At 42.5% G+C, this 20,752-nt stretch overlaps 1 protein-coding gene across 1 annotated transcript in view; it reads left to right on the top strand.

The window, feature by feature from the left end:
- Positions 1-20,752, top strand: part of TAFA3 (TAFA chemokine like family member 3) — a 1,052,604-nt gene that overhangs the window by 916,186 nt on the left and 115,666 nt on the right. Inside the window, exon 5 of the transcript XR_011319810.1 lies at positions 11,597-11,726. The gene's annotated coding sequence lies outside the window, so the exon portion shown is untranslated. The remainder of the gene's footprint in view (positions 1-11,596; positions 11,727-20,752) is intronic.

Here is a 20,752-nt window from a genome sequence, read left to right as displayed (position 1 = left end):
GCCTCCGTCTCTGGGAGAGAGAGGGGATATACTCTTCCCCGAGGAGGTTCAGCTCCAGGCAGGAGGTCTATAGGACAGTCGTAGGGGCGATGAGGCGATAGGGTCTCAGCAGCCTTCTTAGAGAATACGTCTGCATAGCACCAATAGCACCTAGGAAGAGATGAAAGGTCTGCGGGTTCCTCAGTAGTAGAAACCTGTAGAAACTCACTCACACACCTGCCCTTACAAGACTTACTCCAACCCAATATTCTCCCTGAGGACCACTCAATATGTGGAGAGTGGAAACGGAGCCAGGGTATTCCCAGCAAAATCTCATCCATTCCCTCGGGAAGAACAAGAAGGGAAATAATCTCCTGGTGGGAAGGGGACATGGACAGCGTGAACGGAACTGTCTGGTGTGTGAGCTGCAGTGGAAGTGTCGCCCCATTCACAACTCTAACTGTAACTGGTTTGGCGAGCATGACTAGTGGTATAGCATGGCGTAGAGCAAAAGCAGAGGACATGAAGTTTCCCTCTGCTCCTGAATCCACACAAAGCTCGACTGTTAGAGTGGAGGAGCCTAACAGGATTGTCCCTTTAAAGGACAGTTTGGAGGAAAATGCTGCTGTGTCTAGTGAACCTCCCCCAATGGTTACTAGACGCCATCGTCTTCCCGACCGCCGCGGACATTTATTGGCGTAATGTCCAAGTTGATGACAGTTTTTACAAACCACGGGTACTCGATCAGCCTGAGACTTAGGTCCTGCTCGAGAAACCTCCATGGCCTCATGGGAATCTGACGCCAAGACAGGAGATTCAAGAGGTCTGGCGAAGGTAGGAGCCAGCCGAAACCTCTGCCTATACTGGGTCCGCTCCAACCTCCGCTCGTGAAAACGGAGGTCGATGCGGGTAGATACTGAAATAAGTTCCTCCAGTGTGGCGGGTATCTCCCTGGTGGCCAAGGCGTCCTTCACATGGTCTGCCAGTCCCCTCCAGAACACCGGAATAAGAACTTTGTCTGGCCACTCTAACTCAGAAGCTAGAGTCCGGAACTGGGTGAAAAACTGGCTGACCACGGACGTGCCCTGAATAATAGTCAACAACTGGAGCGCGGTATCGTGGGTAACACGAGGTCCTAAAAAGACCTGCTTCAGAGTGTCCAAGAAGAGAGGAGCACTCTGTACCACACGATCATCTCGCTCCCAAAGTGGCGTTGCCCACTCCAACGCCCTGCCCGACAAGAGAGATAGAATAAATCCCACTCTCGCCCGTTCCGTAGGGAAACGTGACGCCAGGAGCTCAAGATGTATGGAGCACTGGCTCACGAATCCGCGACATTGTTTACTGTCGCCAGCAAACTTGTCAGGAAGCGGGAGACGGGATAAAGTCGGAGCAGGGGTGGCAGCGGACAAACTGGCTGCTGCTACACTAGCAGCCTGAACAGCTACAGCAGTGACATCCACAGCTGAGGTTGTACGCTCAAGAGCTGCCAACCTTCCCTCCAGCTGCTGGATGTACCTCTGTAAACGCTGGTCGTCCGCCATTTACTAGCCAGACCCTGGCGCTAGTATTCTGTTAGGACTGGCGGAACGCACCAAGAAAGATGTTATAGATGCATTCGCAGTCCGGGGTCCACCGTGCAGGAGAAACCCTGCTGCTAGTAAATAGCAGACTATATGGCGGTACACTAAAGTATATACACGTGGGTTCAACCTCACCCAGCGTGAAGGGAGCAATCCTGCTGCGTCACAGGATCGCGGCACCGCACCTAAAGCGCGAGCGAGCAGTCAGCGTACTTAACCCCAACTGGGATTGAAGTCCGATTAGACCCTCGCTGGCACTACACCACAACTGGGTGTGTAAGGAAACTAAGAATAAATATATAAATGCACAGGAGTGCGAGCAATGCCGCACTGACGGACGCCACCAACCACACTGGCTTGGGTATGGAAAGCGCAAGGCAAGCGCACGGCGCCGTACAGGCGGACACAGCAAGAGGACGCTGCAATGTGTGTTTCGTGCTGTTGGACAAGTCGGGCGCTAGATAGCAAACATACACCTTCCGCGAACAGACATTCAATAGGGAGGGTTATTTAAAGAGCGACTTTCACTCACAACACACACACATATTTACAAGACAATACTAGCGCATGGCCGTGCGGTCATGCGCAGTTTATATAGTTGCAGCACAGGAAGTGGCCACAGGACTTTTGCCCTTCCAAGACCTGTCAAGAGGACCAATGGAATGTGCCGCAGAGCCTGAGCACATGACCCTCGATCTCCAACAGGAGATCTTACCCTGGGCATGCTCAGTATGCGCAGACAAGGACTTAGTCCCAGAGAAGTCCGCTCGCTGCTGACCAGTACTGGCTTTAATGGCAGAGACTGGAGAAACAGCAGTAACTCTCAGAACAGAGTGAGAATGAGCAAGACGCTGGGACCGACGTCTTTGCTGAGCAGACTCCACTGCGGCTGGATAAGAATGGGAGACCGCAGCGGAGGTGGCTCGAGATTCCCCCTGTGCAGAAGTGGGAAGTCGACCCCTAACAAGTGGTGGGACACATAGACGAGGTCTTCCTCAAGGACACTCATAACAATATTTGCATACGCGGGTGCCATGTTCGCGCCCATGGCGGTCCCGCGTAATTGCAAATAAAAAGAATCTCCAAATAAAAAATAATTCTTGGTCAGCACTAATTTCAAAAGCTGAAGTACGAATTCTCTTGTCTCCATAGTGTATTGTGTAAGTGACAACTTTTTACAAACTGCATCAAGCCCTCGATCATGGTCGATAGAGGTGTAAAGTGCTGTGACATCGAAAGATGCCAACAGCACCTCACCCACTATCTCTACACCACCCACCTTTTCCAAGAAATCAGCCGTATCCCTAACAAAAGATTCTGCACAACTAGCAATTGGATTGAGCACCTTGTCCAAAAGGATTCCAATATTTGACAAAATAGAATTGCAACCTGAAACAATTGGTCGACCAGGTGGGTGCACGAGAGACTTATGGATCTTCGGCAGTGTGTATAACACAGGCGTAACTGGAAATTTAATATACAAAAAATCATATAAGTCTTGATCAATAATTCTACTTTCCAGAGCCTGGTCCAGAACTGTCTTAATTTCTCTAGCAATAACAAACTTCGGATCACTTGCTAGTCTCTCGTACACCCCCGGGTCCCCAAACTGTCCCATTATTTCATCAACATATTCATTTTTATTAAGTATCACCACTGCTCCTCCCTTATCCGCTTTTTTTAATTATAATTTTATCATCCTTCATCAAATCTTGTAGGGCCCCATTTCGCCCCCTGTCATATTTGGATATTTAAATTCCCTTGGACAATTATTCTGCAGTATCTCAATGTCCTTATTTACAGCAGAAATAAATGCATCAACAGCTGAAGAATTTTCAGATGGGATAAAGTTACTTTTTTTCTTTAAGGCTAGTTGTTTTACACTTAGTTCACTCGAAGAGATTTTATCGTAACTCGGGTTAAAGGTAAACCACTCCTTTAATTTTATCAGCCTGAAAAAATGTTGTAAATCTACATTTAATTGAAACCAATTTACATGTGAACTAAGACAAAAGGATAGTCCCCTATTCAGGACCGATACCTGATCTTTAGAGAGTATTTTGTTCGAGATGTTAACAATCAAGCTGGATCCCTGCTCCTCGTTGCCATCTGTTTTCCCACTGGTGACTTGTTTTTCCCTTTTTTCTCTTTTTTGCCGTCTCCGATGCTTTTTTCCTCCTCTCTTTCTGCCATTTTGGGCTTCTCCTTTACAGACTCTAAACCTAGAAAACTCATGGTTAAAAAACAAGGCATTATCACCGCATTTACATAGAGAATCCCTCCACGGAAAAAGACCTTTTTTTTCTCCAATTTCCTATGTTATCCCTTTGCCAGTTATAAATATTTCCTTCCTTATAATTGTCCATATCACGGTTCCACTTCCTTCGTTTGACATCCTCCAGCTCCAACCGCAATTTATCAAACTTCATTTTTAAAGTTTCCTTCCAGCTATTCCATTCGTCATCCTTCATAAGACATTTTATCTCTGATTCCAGAGCAGGTGTTTCTAAATTGTTTTTCTTTAATTCTTGTTGCAAAAATTCGATGTTTAATAAAATTATATCAAGACCATACTTATTCGATATCATACAAAACTTTCCACAGAACAGAGAGTCATTCATCATTAAATTAGGACGGATATTTGAGCGGAGTCTGTTGTGAATTCTGTGGCAGAGCTCCCTCCTGTGGTCACAAGTGGTACTTCGGCTGGTTCTCTCTGTGAGCTTCCGTTGGTGGAGGAAAGTGGTACTGCGGCTTCTGAGTTTCCTTCCTCAGGTGATGTGGTGAAGTCGTTAGGTGCTGCTCTATTTAACTCCACCTAGTGCTTTGATCCTGGCCTCCAGTCAATGTTCTAGTATTGGACCTGTTTCCTCCTGGATCGTTCCTGTGGCCTGCTGCTCTGCATAGCTAAGTTCCTCTTTGCTATTTGTTTGCTGTTTTTTTCTGTCCAGCTTGTCAATTTGTTTTTTACTGCTTGCTGGAAGCTCTGGGACGCAGAGGGTGTACCTCCGTGCCGTTAGTTCGGTACGGAGGGTCTTTTTGCCCCCTTTGCGTGGTTTTTGTAGGGTTTTGTGTTGACCGCAAAGTTACCTTTCCTATCCTCGCTCTGTTCAGAAAGTTGGGCCTCACTTTGCTAAATCTATTTCATCTCTACGTTTGTCTTTTCATCTTAACTCACAGTCATTATATGTGGGGGCTGCCTTTTCCTTTGGGGTATTTCTCTGAGGCAAGGTAGGCTTATTTTCTATCTTCAGGCTAGCTAGTTTCTCAGGCCGTGCCGAGTTGCATAGGGAGCGTTAGGCGCAATCCACGGCTGCCTTTAGTGTGGTTGGAGAGGATTAGGGATTGCGGTCAACAGAGTTCCCATGTCTCAGAGCTCGTTCTTGTTTTTTGGGTTATTGTCAGGTCACTGTATGTGCTCTGACCTCTATGTCCATTGTGGTACTGAATTACCTTTCATAAAAGTACTGGAGGCCAAAAGTACTAATGATTCCCAATAGAGGGAAAAAAGAATTTCTGAGACCATTTTTTTTTCTTTGCATGTGTTTTGCCTTTTTTTTCCCCTAGACATTTGGGTGGTTCAGGACACAGGTGTAGCAATGGACATTAAAGGTCTGTCTTCATGTGTGGATCAGCTCACGGCAAGAGTACAAAGTATTCAAGACTTTGTGGTTCAGAATTCTATGTTAGAACCGAGAATTCCTATTCCTGATTTGTTTTTTGGAGATAGAACTAAATTTCTGAGTTTCAAAAATAATTGTAAACTATTTCTGGCTTTGAAACCTCGCTCCTCTGGTGACCCAGTTCAACAAGTTAGGATTGTTATTTCTTTTTTGCATGGCGACCCTCAGGACTGGGCATTTTCTCTTGCGTCAGGAGATCCTGCATTAAGTAATATCGATGCATTTTTCCTGGCGCTCGGATTGCTGTACGATGAGCCTAATTCTGTGGATCAGGCAGAGAAGAATTTGCTGGCTCTGTGTCAGGGTCAGGATGAAATAGAGGTATATTGTCAGAAATTTAGAAAGTGGCCCGTACTCACTCAGTGGAATGAAGGTGCGCTCGCAGCTATTTTCAGAAAAGGTCTCTCTGAAGCCCTTAAGGGTGTCATGGTGGGATTTCCTATGCCTGCTGGTCTGAATGAGTCTATGTCTTTGGCCATTCAGATCGGTCGACGCTTGCACGAGTGTAAATCTGTGCACCATTTGGCGGTATTACCTGAGCTTAAACCTGAGCCTATGCAGTGCGATAGGACTTTGACCAGAGTTGAACGGCAAGAACACAGACGTCTGAATGGGCTGTGTTTCTACTGTGGTGATTCCACTCATGCTATCTCTGATTGTCCTAAGCGCACTAAGCGGTTCGCTAGGTCTGCCACCATTGGTACGGTACAGTCAAAATTTCTTCTGTCTGTTACCTTGATCTGCCCTTTGTCATCGTATTCTGTCATGGCATTTGTGGACTCAGGCGCTGCTCTGAATTTGATGGACTTGGAGTATGCTAGGCGTTGTGGGTTTTTCTTGGAGCCCTTGCAGTGTCCTATTCCATTGAGAGGAATTGTTGCTACGCCTTTGGCCAAGAATAAGCCTCAGTACTGGACCCAGCTGACCATGTGCATGGCTCCTGCACATCAGGAGGTTATTCGCTTTCTGGTGTTGCATAATCTGCATGATGTGGTCGTGTTGGGGTTGCCATGGCTACAAGTCCATAATCCAGTATTAGATTGGAAATCCATGTCTGTGTCCAGCTGGGGCTGTCAGGGGGTACATGGTGATGTCCCATTTCTGACTATTTCGTCATCCACCCCTTCTGAGGTTCCTGAGTTCTTGTCTGATTACCGGGATTTATTTGATGAGCCCAAGTCCGATACCCTACCTCCGCATAGGGATTGTGATTGTGCTATCGATTTGATTCCTGGTAGTAAATTCCCAAAAGATCGACTGTTTAATTTATCTGTGCCTGAGCACGCCGCTATGCGGAGTTATGTGAAGGAGTCTTTGGAGAAGGGGCATATTCGCCCGTCATCGTCGCCATTAGGAGCAGGGTTCTTTTTTGTAGCCAAGAAGGATGGTTCACTGAGACCTTGTATAGATTACCGCCTTCTAAATAAGATCACGGTTAAATTTCAGTACCCCTTGCCATTGTTATCTGATTTGTTTGCTCGGATTAAGGGGGCTAGTTGGTTCACCAAGATAGATCTTCGTGGTGCGTATAATCTTGTGCGTATTAAGCGAGGCGATGAGTGGAAAACTGCATTTAATATGCCCGAGGGCCATTTTGAGTATCTAGTAATGCCATTCGGACTTGCCAATGCTCCATCAGTGTTTCAGTCCTTTATGCATGACATCTTCCGAGAGTACCTGGATAAATTCCTGATTGTGTACTTAGATGACATTTTGATTTTCTCGGATGATTGGGAATCTCATGTGAAGCAGGTCAGAACGGTGTTTCAGGTCCTGCGTGCTAATTCTTTGTTTGTGAAGGGATCAAAGTGTCTCTTTGGTGTTCAGAAGGTTTCATTTTTGGGGTTCATCTTTTCCTCTTCTACTATCGAGATGGACCCTGTTAAGGTCCACGCCATCCATAATTGGACTCAGCCGACATCTCTGAAAAGTCTGCAAAAGTTCCTGGGCTTTGCTAATTTTTATCGTCGCTTCATCTGCAATTTTTCTAGTATTGCTAAACCATTGACCGATTTGACCAAGGAAGGTGCTGATTTGGTCAATTGGTCTTCTGCTGCGGTGGAAGCTTTTCAAGAGTTGAAGCGTCGTTTTTCTTCTGCCCCTGTGTTGTGTCAACCAGATGTTTCGCTTCCGTTCCAGGTCGAGGTTGATGCTTCTGAGATTGGAGCAGGGGCTGTTTTGTCGCAGAGAAGTTCTGATTGCTCGGTGATGAAACCATGCGCCTTCTTTTCCAGGAAGTTTTCGCCTGCTGAGCGAAATTATGATGTGGGCAATCGAGAATTGCTGGCCATGAAGTGGGCATTCGAGGAGTGGCGTCATTGGCTTGAAGGAGCTAAGCATCGCGTGGTGGTCTTGACTGATCATAAGAACTTGACTTATCTCGAGTCCGCCAAGCGGTTGAATCCTAGACAAGCTCGTTGGTCGTTGTTTTTTGCCCGTTTTGACGTTGTGATTTCATACCTTCCGGGCTCTAAAAATGTGAAGGCGGATGCTCTGTCTAGGAGTTTTGTGCCCGACTCTCTGGGTGTATCTGAGCCGGCGAGTATCCTCAAAGAGGGAGTAATTGTGTCTGCCATCTCCCCTGATTTGCGGCGGGTGCTGCAAAAATTTCAGGCTAATAAATCTGATCGTTGCCCAGCGGAGAAACTGTTTGTCCCTGATAGGTGGACGAATAAAGTTGTCTCTGAGGTTCATTGTTCGGTGTTGGCTGGTCATCCTGGAATCTTTGGTACCAGAGAGTTAGTGGCTAGATCCTTTTGGTGGCCATCTCTGTCGCGGGATGTGCATACTTTTGTGCAGTCCTGTGGGATTTGTGCTCGGGCTAAGCCCTGCTGTTCTCGTGCCAGTGGGTTGCTTTTGCCCTTGCCGGTCCCGAAGAGGCCTTGGACACATATCTCTATGGATTTTATTTCAGATCTTCCCGTCTCTCAAAAGATGTCAGTCATTTGGGTGGTCTGTGATCGCTTCTCTAAGATGGTCAATTTGGTACCCTTGTCTAAATTGCCTTCCTCCTCTGATTTGGTGCCATTGCTTTTCCAGCATGTGGTTCGTTTACATGGCATTCCAGAGAACATCGTTTCTGACAGAGGTTCCCAGTTTGTTTTGAGGTTTTGGCGAGCCTTTTGTGGTAGGATGGGCATTGACTTGTCTTTTTCCTCGGCTTTCCATCCTCAGACTAATGGCCAGACCGAACGAACCAATCAGACCTTGGAAACATATCTGAGATGCTTTGTTTCTGCTGATCAGGATGACTGGGTGTCCTTTTTGCCTTTGGCTGAGTTCGCCCTTAATAATCGGGCCAGCTCGGCTACCTTTGTATCACCGTTTTTCTGCAACTCTGGGTTCCATCCTCGTTTCTCTTCAGGGCAGGTTGAGTCTTTGGACTGTCCTGGTGTGGATACTGTGGTGGACAGGTTGCAGCAGATTTGGACTCATGTAGTGGACAATTTGACTTTGTCCCAGGAGAAGGCTCAACGTTTCGCTAATCGCAGACGCTGTGTGGGTCCCTGACTTCGGGTTGGGGACTTGGTTTGGTTATCTTCTCGTCATATTCCTATGAAGGTTTCCTCTCCTAAGTTTAAACCTCGTTTTATTGGTGCGTATAGGATTTCTGAGGTTCTTAATCCTGTGTCTTTTCGTCTGACCCTTCCAGATTCTTTTTCCATACATAACGTATTCCATAGGTCATTGTTGCGGAGATACGTGGCACCTATGGTTCCATCTGTTGATCCTCCTGCCCCGGTTTTGGTGGAGGGGGAGTTGGAGTATATTGTGGAGAAGATTTTGGATTCTCGTGTTTCAAGCGGAAACTCCAGTATCTGGTTAAGTGGAAGGGTTATGCTCAGGAAGATAATTCCTGGGTCTTTGCCTCTGATGTCCATGCTCCCGATCTTGTTCGTGCCTTTCATATGGCTCATCCTGGTCGTCCTGGGAGCTCTGGTGAGGGTTTGGTGACCCCTCCTCAAGGGGGGGGGTACTGTTGTGAATTCTGTGGCAGAGCTCCCTCCTGTGGTCACAAGTGGTACTTCGGCTGGTTCTCTCTGTGAGCTTCCGTTGGTGGAGGAAAGTGGTACTGCGGCTTCTGAGTTTCCTTCCTCAGGTGATGTGGTGAAGTCGTTAGGTGCTGCTCTATTTAACTCCACCTAGTGCTTTGATCCTGGCCTCCAGTCAATGTTCTAGTATTGGACCTGTTTCCTCCTGGATCGTTCCTGTGGCCTGCTGCTCTGCATAGCTAAGTTCCTCTTTGCTATTTGTTTGCTGTTTTTTTCTGTCCAGCTTGTCAATTTGTTTTTTACTGCTTGCTGGAAGCTCTGGGACGCAGAGGGTGTACCTCCGTGCCGTTAGTTCGGTACGGAGGGTCTTTTTGCCCCCTTTGCGTGGTTTTTGTAGGGTTTTGTGTTGACCGCAAAGTTACCTTTCCTATCCTCGCTCTGTTCAGAAAGTTGGGCCTCACTTTGCTAAATCTATTTCATCTCTACGTTTGTCTTTTCATCTTAACTCACAGTCATTATATGTGGGGGCTGCCTTTTCCTTTGGGGTATTTCTCTGAGGCAAGGTAGGCTTATTTTCTATCTTCAGGCTAGCTAGTTTCTCAGGCCGTGCCGAGTTGCATAGGGAGCGTTAGGCGCAATCCACGGCTGCCTTTAGTGTGGTTGGAGAGGATTAGGGATTGCAGTCAACAGAGTTCCCACGTCTCAGAGTCTTGTTTTTTGGGTTATTGCCAGGTCACTGTATGTGCGCTGACCTCTATGTCCATTGTGGTACTGAATTACCTTTCATAACAGGAGTCCCCTCGGGATCTTTTTAGCTTTGTAGTATTCACTAAGTGTGGTGAGATGGAGTTGTAAGGTCACCGACTTCTTCAAAATGTTCTCATATTTAAACTTTAGGTCATACAGTGAAGGTTTACTCAGGAAGGCGGCACTAGTTTCCACCTCTCCATTAATCCTTTCCCCATCCTCACTAGTGTATGCAAATACGCCAGATTCAGGCACTTTATAATCCATAGTCCACAAAAAATGTGTAGAAAAAATAAAAAGACAAAAACTGGATGCAAATTTCCACAGAGTAAACAATATATGCAAAAATTGGAACAGCATCTAACAAAATACCTGACAAAATGCAAAGCTTTCCCAGTCAGTAGTCCAATGACTCCAGATAATATGAAGAAAAAAGAAAAGCAGCACAAAAAGTAAAGAAAAATGTGGACTTTATTGCCTGGATGGCGTGGCGACGTTTCGGATACAAGATCCTTTCTCAAGCAGTGAACACATGGGTAAAACCATCATTTATACAAATCCCATAAGGCAATCTTGCCTTGCGCAGGTGTGCACTATGGAGGACAGAGAATGAACTTCAATCCAATTTTGCAGCCAGCATGCAGCCAGCGGGTAAGGAAAGGGTGAATCAAACACCAGAAAACCCCGCCTCCATGGCTGAAGATTGTTCCCTCCAAATTCAGGTGACAGTGTCCCTATAACAGAAGGCGAAAACGGGTATTTTTGGAAGTGATGGCTGGACGAAGTTCTTCAAGGAGAAAGTCAAAGGCCTCCAATGACATTCTTGTGTAGGCAAAAAAATTCTCACGATGCATCCGCAGATGGCCATACAGCCGTAAAAAATGTCCTTTTCTAGGATGCTGGGTGAGGAGCGGATGAACCCAAAATTGACACCGCCTCCTGGGAGCAACAACAGGGGAATATCCCACACCATATTTCCGGGATAATATCCAGTTAAAGAGGAGCTCCTCAGTAGGGTCAAGACTCAGATTACTTGCAGCCATGCTTGCTTAGTGTTAATCCAAAAAGACACATACAAAAAATCTGACCAATCCTTCACACATGTTGCTAAATGCATTTATATAGGGCTAGCACACATGAATTCCAATTTATTATGCCTTTTTTCTCTCCGTAAAAAAACGCTTTGCATACGGATATAAAACAAATGTAAAATGGACGTAATAGGGATGGTGCGATTAAAAATTGCATTGAACTCGTATGACACTTGCAGGACAAATGCATAGTTTTTATCGTTTTTTTCAGTCCGTAAATCGGACCGTTTTTTTCCTCTCAAGTGGAAAAGAGCTCTAAGAAGCCAAGTGTCATTTGTTTGACACTCCGGATCTCATCCTTTCTATGAGAGCAGCTTGCATATCATTTTAGTAGTTTGTTTCATTCTCAATGCTAATAGTTATTTGAAATATTACACATTATAATAACAAGTCAGCACCAGTTAATGTTGTAGTTTAATATTAGCAAAAATATTCTGATGATTTAAGACTTAAAATAAAGGTTAAACCTTATGTTAAACTTCTCTATCATGAAATATTTCTGCCTTTTTTTTTAACCACAGTCGCTGTGTTTTGAAGAAGCTGCTTTATCTGAACTCCTGATTTAAAATGCTCTTTGTGCATTGTGAATGATCCTGCAAAGCAAAATTACAAGATGTCTACTGAGCTTTAAGTCATAGGATATTGTCACAAGTAAGTATATTCAAGGTAATCTCACGAGGTGGTATAATTACAACATATTTAGTTAGTTTGGGAAAATGCATTATGATAAACTGGTGAGTAGGCAAGGCATAAAAAGTAAGCATGACCTTCTACTGATAGGAAAATTATAATTCAAACAGACTTTTCTAGGCAGTGATAAAAGATTATCTCTGAAAGCCAAGCAGAAATATCAGTACATCTGAAATATATTAAACATTACATCATATGGATGATTTAGTGAAAACTGGAATGTTGTCTGTTATCAAAAGAGCGATGAATTAAAGATTATAAAAAGGATCACTAGCCACTGATCACAAGCAAGCACACACAGGAAGGACGTCAGCTACCTAATTGTTTTAGTTGCATTAATTGAAAAATATCGTTAAAATTGACCTATTGTTTAAATCAGGTTTTTGGGTCAAATGTATTTTTTAAAAAATGGCAATTTTTTATCTTTATGTCACATTGATTTAATAGAACTGTTGCAATTTTCACAGTGACTAAAGTGATGTATTTAGAGTTTTCAGGAAAACTCCTTATCATTAGAGGCAGGATGACAATAATACCTCTATACACAGCTGAGAACATAGGATACACCAATTACAATAGGTAATGTCACAGCTGACCTGCTCCCCCTCCCTTCACAGTAACCTTTGCGCAGGCTCTTAGATACTTTTACATAAAAGATGGGGTCAGAGTGTGTTCATTGTGGATTTGTGCATGTTTTGTTTCCTTCAACAGAAAGAAGTTAGAGTCTAAAAAAGACAGTGTGAAAATTACAAATTTCTATTTGTGCGTTTTAATGCACATTGTGATCTGTAAAAAACATTGCCAAAATGAAAAAAAAATACATTCAGCACAAAAACCAGATTTAAACAATAGCTAATTTTATAACAGTAGCTTCATTATAGAAGCAACTGTAGAGAGATGGACAATGACCTACTGCCCACATTCCCCCTTGAAGAAACAAGTTTATTTTTGAAATGTGTTTTGTGACACAATGTGACCTGTGATGTAAAATGTGAATTGTGATTGTGCGTTAAAGGTGTTAGTAGTATTGATAAGGTGTGTAGTTTGACAATAGAGATTGTGCGAGTTAATGTTTGAGATGAGCCCAGAGTGGAAGGGCGAGGTTGAGGGAAAATTACGGTTTTCCTGTAAGGCATCCGATAGGGCCTGGAGTAATTAGCAAGTAAACCTAATGTCCAATGTAAGTAGTGACACATTTTAGGTGTTCCTAAGCGAGAGGAGACCAAAAGGAAATAGATAGCGAGAACAGGAGCAGAAATTGCTAAGACAGAGTGATCTTCTGTAGATGAGTCTCATTCTAGCCTCAACCCCCTGGTGAAGCCTGTCCAGGCAGAATAAGTCTGGGAGCCTATGAGTTAATCTTAATTAGCTTTAGTGGTTTGTACCCAAAATTTGCTATATATATCCTCACAATGCTATATTAGCTAATACACTGCAGCATTAATCTAGGTTGGAGGAATGATAGTTGATACTAAAGTGATACCTAATATAGGAATCTAACAGAACTCAATATACAGCAATACCAATGTAGTGTTTTTAATAACTATATATATCATGCATATAAGATCAATTTAAATGAAAGTCAAGGCTTAAAACAAATATTGCTTAAATTGGGTTTATTTACTGGTTAGGTAATCTGTTGTGAATTTTCATCCCCAAAGGGTCTTGGTAGACACTCAGTTTTTTATTAATTAGAGTCCTGGTAGAGGACGCCTAGCCACAAGTCCAAGAGTTTATAACTATTAAAGGTAAACAGGACTTTGTGCGTGAGATGAGCAAAGTATCCCAAACATGGGTGCCAGAGCATCAGCACTAGAGAAACTACTAAATGGAATTGTAATGTTAATCTGGGATTTGGTGAAGTAGTGAGAAGCAGTGGAAACAGAGAAACAGGAGAAAAAGTAAAGAAGAAAAGTGAAAGTAGAGGACAAGGGAGAAAAAAAGGAAGGAAACTGCATGGAAAATGCATTGAGTTGTTGTAGAAGGAAGTGCCCCAAAATGCACACATACATGGATATATATATAGATAAGAAAAAATAAGAGCAGCACAATGCTCACCGGTGGGTGCCAAGCCTCCTGGATAAGACCATCCACATGTCCAACCACATAATATGCCAAGCAGAAAAAGAAGGCAGCACTCCAACAATTTGTAAAGGTGAAAAAAAGCTGTGAAATTTATTTTAGACCCACATCTCGCGACGTTTCGGCTCACACTGAGCCTTTCTCAAGCAATGGGTGGTAACAAGTTGTGTCCTTATATATAAACACCCTCAATCATTTACATACTAAATAGCCATACATATGTTTACAGTTATTGTGATAAATATACATCATACTTAAACAGTGCTCCATGTGTTGCCCTAGTGTATAAAGTGCATTGTGCTAAGATAAGTAAGTATATATATATACTGCATGTTAGCCCATGTGTGCAAATAATACCCCCAGATGAATACCACATGAACAATGCCTTCACTGATATAATTCCTCACAAGTGTGTATATATACAGTGAAAAAAAATAAAAATATATATATATATATATATGTACACGGTGCCTTGAGAAACTATTCGACCTCCTGGAACTTTTCAACCTTTTCCCATATATCATGCTTCAAACATTAAGATTCCAAATGTAAATTTTTGGTGAAGAGACAGCAACAACATAGTAACATAGTAACATAGTTAGTAAGGCCGAAAAAAGACATTTGTCCATCCAGTTCAGCCTATATTCCATCATAATAAATACCCAGATCTACGTCCTTCTACAGAACCTAATAATTGTATGATACAATATTGTTCTGCTCCAGGAAGACATCCAGGCCTCTCTTGAACCCCTCGACTGAGTTCGCCATCACCACCTCCTCAGGCAAGCAATTCCAGATTCTCACTGCCCTAACAGTAAAGAATCCTCTTCTATGTTGGTGGAAAAACCTTCTCTCCTCCAGACGCAAAGAATGCCCCCTTGTGCCCGTCACCTTCCTTGGTATAAACAGATCCTCAGCGAGATATTTGTATTGTCCCCTTATATACTTATACATGGTTATTAGATCGCCCCTCAGTCGTCTTTTTTCTAGACTAAATAATCCTAGTCTATTGGAACACAATTGTGAAGTTGAACAAAATTTATTGGTCATTTTAAATTTTTGTTGAATTTCAAAAACTGAAAAGTGGGGCGTGCAATATAATTCGGCCCCTTTAACTTAATACTTAGTTGCGCCACCTTTTGCTGCAATTACAGCTGCAAGTCGCTTGGGGTATGTCTCTATCAATTTTGTACATTGAGAGACCGAAATTCTTGCCCATTCTTCCTTGGCAAACAGATCGAGCTCAGTGAGGTTTGATGAGATCGTTTGTGAACAGCAGTTTTCAGCTCTTTCCACAGATTCTCGATTGGATTGAGGTCTGGACTTTGACTTGGCAATTCTAACACATGAAGATGTACGACAAACTAACAGAACTGACGTAGATCCACTTTGTGATAATTTATTCTCCCTTTTTTTGGGGGGAGACTGCACCAAAACTCAGGCACAGTGTGTAACACTACACAATGTAAGTAGCAGAACGTGGCTGGAAGATGTACGACAAACTAACAGAACTAATGTAGATCCACTTTGTGACAATTTGAATCTCCCTTTTTTGGGGGGAGACTGCAACAAAACTCAGGCACAGTGTATAACACTACACAATGTAAGTGGCAGAACGTGGCTGGAAGATATACGACAAACTAACAAAACTGACGTAGATCCACTTTGTGACAATTTAAATCTCCCTTTTTTAGGGGGAGACTGCACCAAAACTCAGGCCCAGTGTATTACACTACACAATGCAAAGGGCAGAACATGGCTGGAAGATGTACGACAAACTAACAGAACTGACGTAGATCCACTTTGTGACAATTTGAATCTCCTTTTTTTGGGGGGAGACAGCACCAAAACTCAGGCACAGTGTATAATACTACACAATGTAAGTGGCAGAACGTGGCTGGAAGAAATATCAAAAAATACAAGGACTGTAGTACAATTTCAATCTCCCTACAATGATCTCAGGACAAGTATGGCAGCAATAAAAAGGACTGCTGCACACAAAAGTGTGGACAAATAAACAAGATAACTGTGCAGAAAGGAGTGACAGGATTTTTGCTTTTAAAAAAGCAGTTGGTTTGCACAGCGGCGTGCAAACAGCAATGCAGCTATCAGGGAGCCTTATAGAGCAGCCTAATAAGCTACAGAGCTGATGCACAAAATATAAACTCCACTGTCCCTGCAAAGAAAAGGTGGTGTTGGACAGTGGAAATCGCTACAGCACAAGCAGTTTCGGGGCTTAATCTTCCATCCCTAACTATATCCCTTCTTCTGATGCAGCTGCAGCAACCTCTCCCTATGCTACGATCGGCAGAAATAAGATGGCGGTCGGCGTGCATGCCCCTATATAGCCCCTGTGATGCCGCAGAAAGCATACCAATCACTCTCATGCCCTTCTCTAAGATGGTGGGGACCGAGACCTATGTGATCACGCTGCCCACACTCTGCGTCCTCATTCATTGACTGAAAAATGGCGCTGAAAACGTCATACAAAATGTGACTTTGGCGCGAAGATCGCCGACCTCATGGCCGATCACACACTAGGATCCGGTCGGGTTTCACGAAACCTACATACTACCTAACTAATTAATTATTAAAAGGTTCCTAATTGATGTTTGGCAATCGTTTTCTGAACATATTTGCTCATCTCTAGTATACAACTTTCAAAAATCTCTTTGTATGCTGAATCACTATGATTTATCTTCATTGGAAACAATCAATTATCAGTATATTATCTTCACCAAACATTACTGCTGGCACAATGCAGTCAGACAACGTTCTCTTAGCATTTGTCAAACTCATACTCATCCATCAGAATGCCTGATAGAATAATGTAATTTATCACTCCACAGAATATTTTTCCACTTTGCCATTGTCCAGTGGTGGTGTGCTTTATTCCCCTCCTTTTGACACTCGGAATGGTACGTGGCGATATAAGACTTGCATGCAGCCGATTGACAACGAAAACCTATGCTATGAAGCTCCTTGCACACAGTTTTTATGATGATATTAATGCCAGAATAGGTTTAGAACTTTGATGCACTAAAGAGAGGGCCTTGTAAATAACTAGGCAGGCCACAAAATGTTCAGTTCAAAAAATTAATAATTTTATTTATGTCACAATGAAGTAAAAAACCTATCACATACAACATACATTTTCATAATGCAAGGAATACCTCCAATCCAAAAACTGGTTAGTGTGCAATACAAATGTTTAAACAATAACGACCCTATAGTAAATAATAAGGCGAATCAATAAATAATTTATTCCTTAGTTATTGTTAAACCCCTTTAAAAGGTATTTATGTCAGATTAATTGCCTGAGAGAAATAACCTATGATGCTAAAGTGCGAAAGTGCAACAGTATATAACCATCTATCCAAGCAGCCCATAGGGCTTGTATAATAAGGTGCACTCACATTAATCAATCTTAACTATGATCAGAACCACCATATATTGTATGGCACTCAAAGCTTTTCAATAGATGCAACATTGCCAGGTATAAACCTCCACTGCGGCATAGTTATAGAATCATAATTACCTCTGTACGTGCACACCGGACCAGTAAGAAACCCCTACGCGCGTTTCGATGTGTTCTTCTTCCGGGGACGTAAGGGAGGTTTAGATCTTTGCAGTTATTCAGTCAGCATAGTGTTGCATTTCTGCCAACAGATAAACCTGCATTCACAGTTTGAAAATTTGATTGAATAAAGTTTCGAGTGTGCAGTAGCTCTAGCAAATGAAGCATTGAGAAGCAACAAAACTCTTTCTGCTACAATGAGGCACAAATTTTGAAGACTTAAAATGTTCAAAAGGATAAAATATCAGAAAAACAAAGGACTTAGTTTCACAAAATACCCGGTGGTAACATGATCTAAACTATTGTTGAACCCCTTTTTTTATGTAATTATAGTAATTTAGTGGCTGGCCATTCGAGACGAATGTGTAACACAATGTTACAGCAACAAAGTGGGTCCAAATCCATATTATAAAAATAAGTGTAAGGGCAAATGTACATCATCATCAATTCTCTCATCAGATTTTGATCAAACTGTCAGCATAGTAAACTCCAATTCTCTCAGATGAGAACACTGTGAGGAGTAGATGGAGAACAAAATTTCTCCATCTTCTCCATTCTGTCAGTGCATGGAAATCAGCCTGCTCTAGATATCATAAGTCCGATGATTTTCAAACACTCATTGACTTACGTGGCGGAGTGTTATCAAAATATTGGATCAAGCTCAGATATGCTGCAATTTTTTTCATTGGATATGTGCGTTGTCCCATTGACTAACTAGTGTGGCTTTGTTGGATCGCACTCAGACCAATAATATGGAGGTGTGAGCAAGCCCTTACATTGGTATTTAACATGTGAGATGGAATGAAATGATGTAGAATAAATAAATGGTAACCCAACTTACCATCAACTTCATTTATAATTATTTTTAGCAACTGGATACACAATTAGCAATAGGTCATAATTGCAAAATATAGTGTATTGATTTTCTAAAAAGCCAGAGCGTAGCACTACCAATGCATTAAGGATTTGTTTTTCCCCCTTTCAAGAAACCCCCCTGAGATTTATGTCAGTTGTTGGTCACAGATGGTTGGATAAATATTATTACAGGTCACTCGAAGGGATTCTTCATGGTTAAGTCTACCTTTCTTGTGAGGTTGTTTTCTCCATGGGAATTTGCAGCCTGATTAGTCTTTTTCCTAGAAAATATAATATCCATGTTTGTAGAGTATAGTAACAAGTGGCTCACCAAATACTATATTTACCGTATGTCTATATTGCTTTGGCCCATAAAGAAAGCATTTACTGCAGATAGTGCTACATTTAATGATGCTCATGCCAACACATTGTCATAGCAGAATATAGTGAAAATTGCCAGGTAAAAAATAAAAAAAATAACAACTAACCCTCAAGTAGTGGTAACTTACTAAGCATAAAAAAATATCAGCTTGATTTTTTTTTGTGCCTGATATTGAAATTGATTGCCAATGAAGTACATAAGATTTAGCACCAAAGCCAACAAGCGCTATGAACAAGAGTGCTGCTGTTTCTAAAAAAAAGTACAAAGTGTTCTAATTTGCAAGAGATATTTAAAAAAAACACATTAGATTCTTCTGGGCTGTTAACTGAGGAGTTAATCTGCAGGAGACATACATCATCATGGTTACACTGAGCTACAGTGTTATCCTTAGCTCCACAACCAATTAAAACACGTGAACTGTTTAGGATTAAGAGATTTGGTGCCCCACGTATACTGATGTATTATTCATGACCTTTCTCTGGAATAGACCATCCTTTTAAAAAAAGTGGATAACCCTCTTAAGTCACAAGTTGAAAAAAAATTCAAATATTAAAGAGGTGGTTTAATTTTGATTTTCTATTCTACTATGGTTTAATCAAAAAGTCCCTAATCTTTCCCCTCTAATCTTACTGCTTTAATTTATTTTTTCTACCTATTAATGATTTGATGATGCTTCATTTTAGTGTCCCCCATTGCATGCTAGGATACTCAAATGGAAAGTCATCAGGGGACAGAGGCAGAAACCAGACCCTCTTCCAAAAGAGATGCTTATTTAGGTGTGGGGCTGCTCACTCCTTGCCAGTTTACCTCCTTACAATGCACACTGACAGAGTGCTCTTTTGCCGGGTTGTCCCTTTTAATTAGAGTGTTATGGACTGACCTTGCTTGGAGCAGTGATATTGCAACCACTAGGGGCAGCACCGGCAGGTAGCATAGTCAGAGATACTGAAGGAGTTGATTCACAGGAACAGCAAAATAGTTTGAAAGAATAAGCAGTAATCGTAGTCAGGAGAGCCAGAGGTCAATATCAGGAAAAGCAGTGTCGTCTGAAGGAATGAGCAGTAATCGTAGTCAGGAAAGCCAGAGGTTGATATCAGAAACAGCAGTACATTTGAAGGAATAAGCAGTAATCGTAGTCAAGAAAGCCAGATGTCGATATCAGGATCAGCAGTGTTGTTTGAAGGAATAAACAGTGGGTGGAAAGACGCTTGACTAGAGGCAGGTAGCTCAATCACGCGAGGAAAGGAGAGCAAGGCCAGGTTTAAATAGGGTGTGCAATCAGGATGAGCCAATCAGGAAACTCAGGGTGGAGATATCAGCAACAAAATAACAAAATAGGTACAAGTATTTGGGTTAGCACGGAACTGTCCAGTGAGCTGAATAGCTCAGAGGGAAGAGCTGTAGTCTGGTGCACAGGAGCGGCTAGGTATTAATTCTGACAGTGCTCCCTTCCTTCCAGGATGGCCTCTGGACATCTTAGGTGGTGGCTTCTCTGGATGACTCAGATGAAAAGCTCTTGTAATCCTTGATGCTTGGACGTTGCCCTCTGACTCCCATGAATTGTCTTCTGGTCTGAAACACCTCCATTGTACCAAATATTGCAGTCTCCCTCTAAATATTCTAGAGTCCACAATTTCATCCACAATGTGCTCTTCTTCACCATGGACTTTTTCTGGTGGATGAGGTGACTGAGTTCTTCCTGGAAATGGGTTCTCATTGAATGGCTTGAGCAAAGACAATGTGAATTTTAAGGCTGCTAGGAAGTTTTAAACGGAAAGCAATTGGGTTAATTTGAAAAGGTCCCATGAATTTTTGGAATTTAGAAGACAGTATGTTTGTCTACAGATTTTTGGTAGAAAGCTAAACCTTGTCACTGACATGAAGGGTAGGAGGGGGTTTGCAATGTTTATCTGCTGTTTCTTTGTAATCTTCTTGGGCATTTAGTAACATCTCAGTTATTCTTGAGCTTTTTGAAAGTCTGTAAGTCTGTTTGTAACAGCAGGCACCAAGGTATTGAATAGACGATTAGGATTAAATACCCGATGGAAGTCATAGTTAGAATGGGCTTTGGGATGTGGAACTGTGTTTGGA

The sequence above is a fragment of the Ranitomeya imitator genome, chromosome 3 (assembly GCF_032444005.1).
Source record: "Ranitomeya imitator isolate aRanImi1 chromosome 3, aRanImi1.pri, whole genome shotgun sequence".
Classification (NCBI taxonomy): Eukaryota; Metazoa; Chordata; class Amphibia; order Anura; family Dendrobatidae; genus Ranitomeya; species Ranitomeya imitator.
Note: the sequence above shows the minus strand (reverse complement) of the source record. Positions and strands in the feature narration are given on the sequence as shown.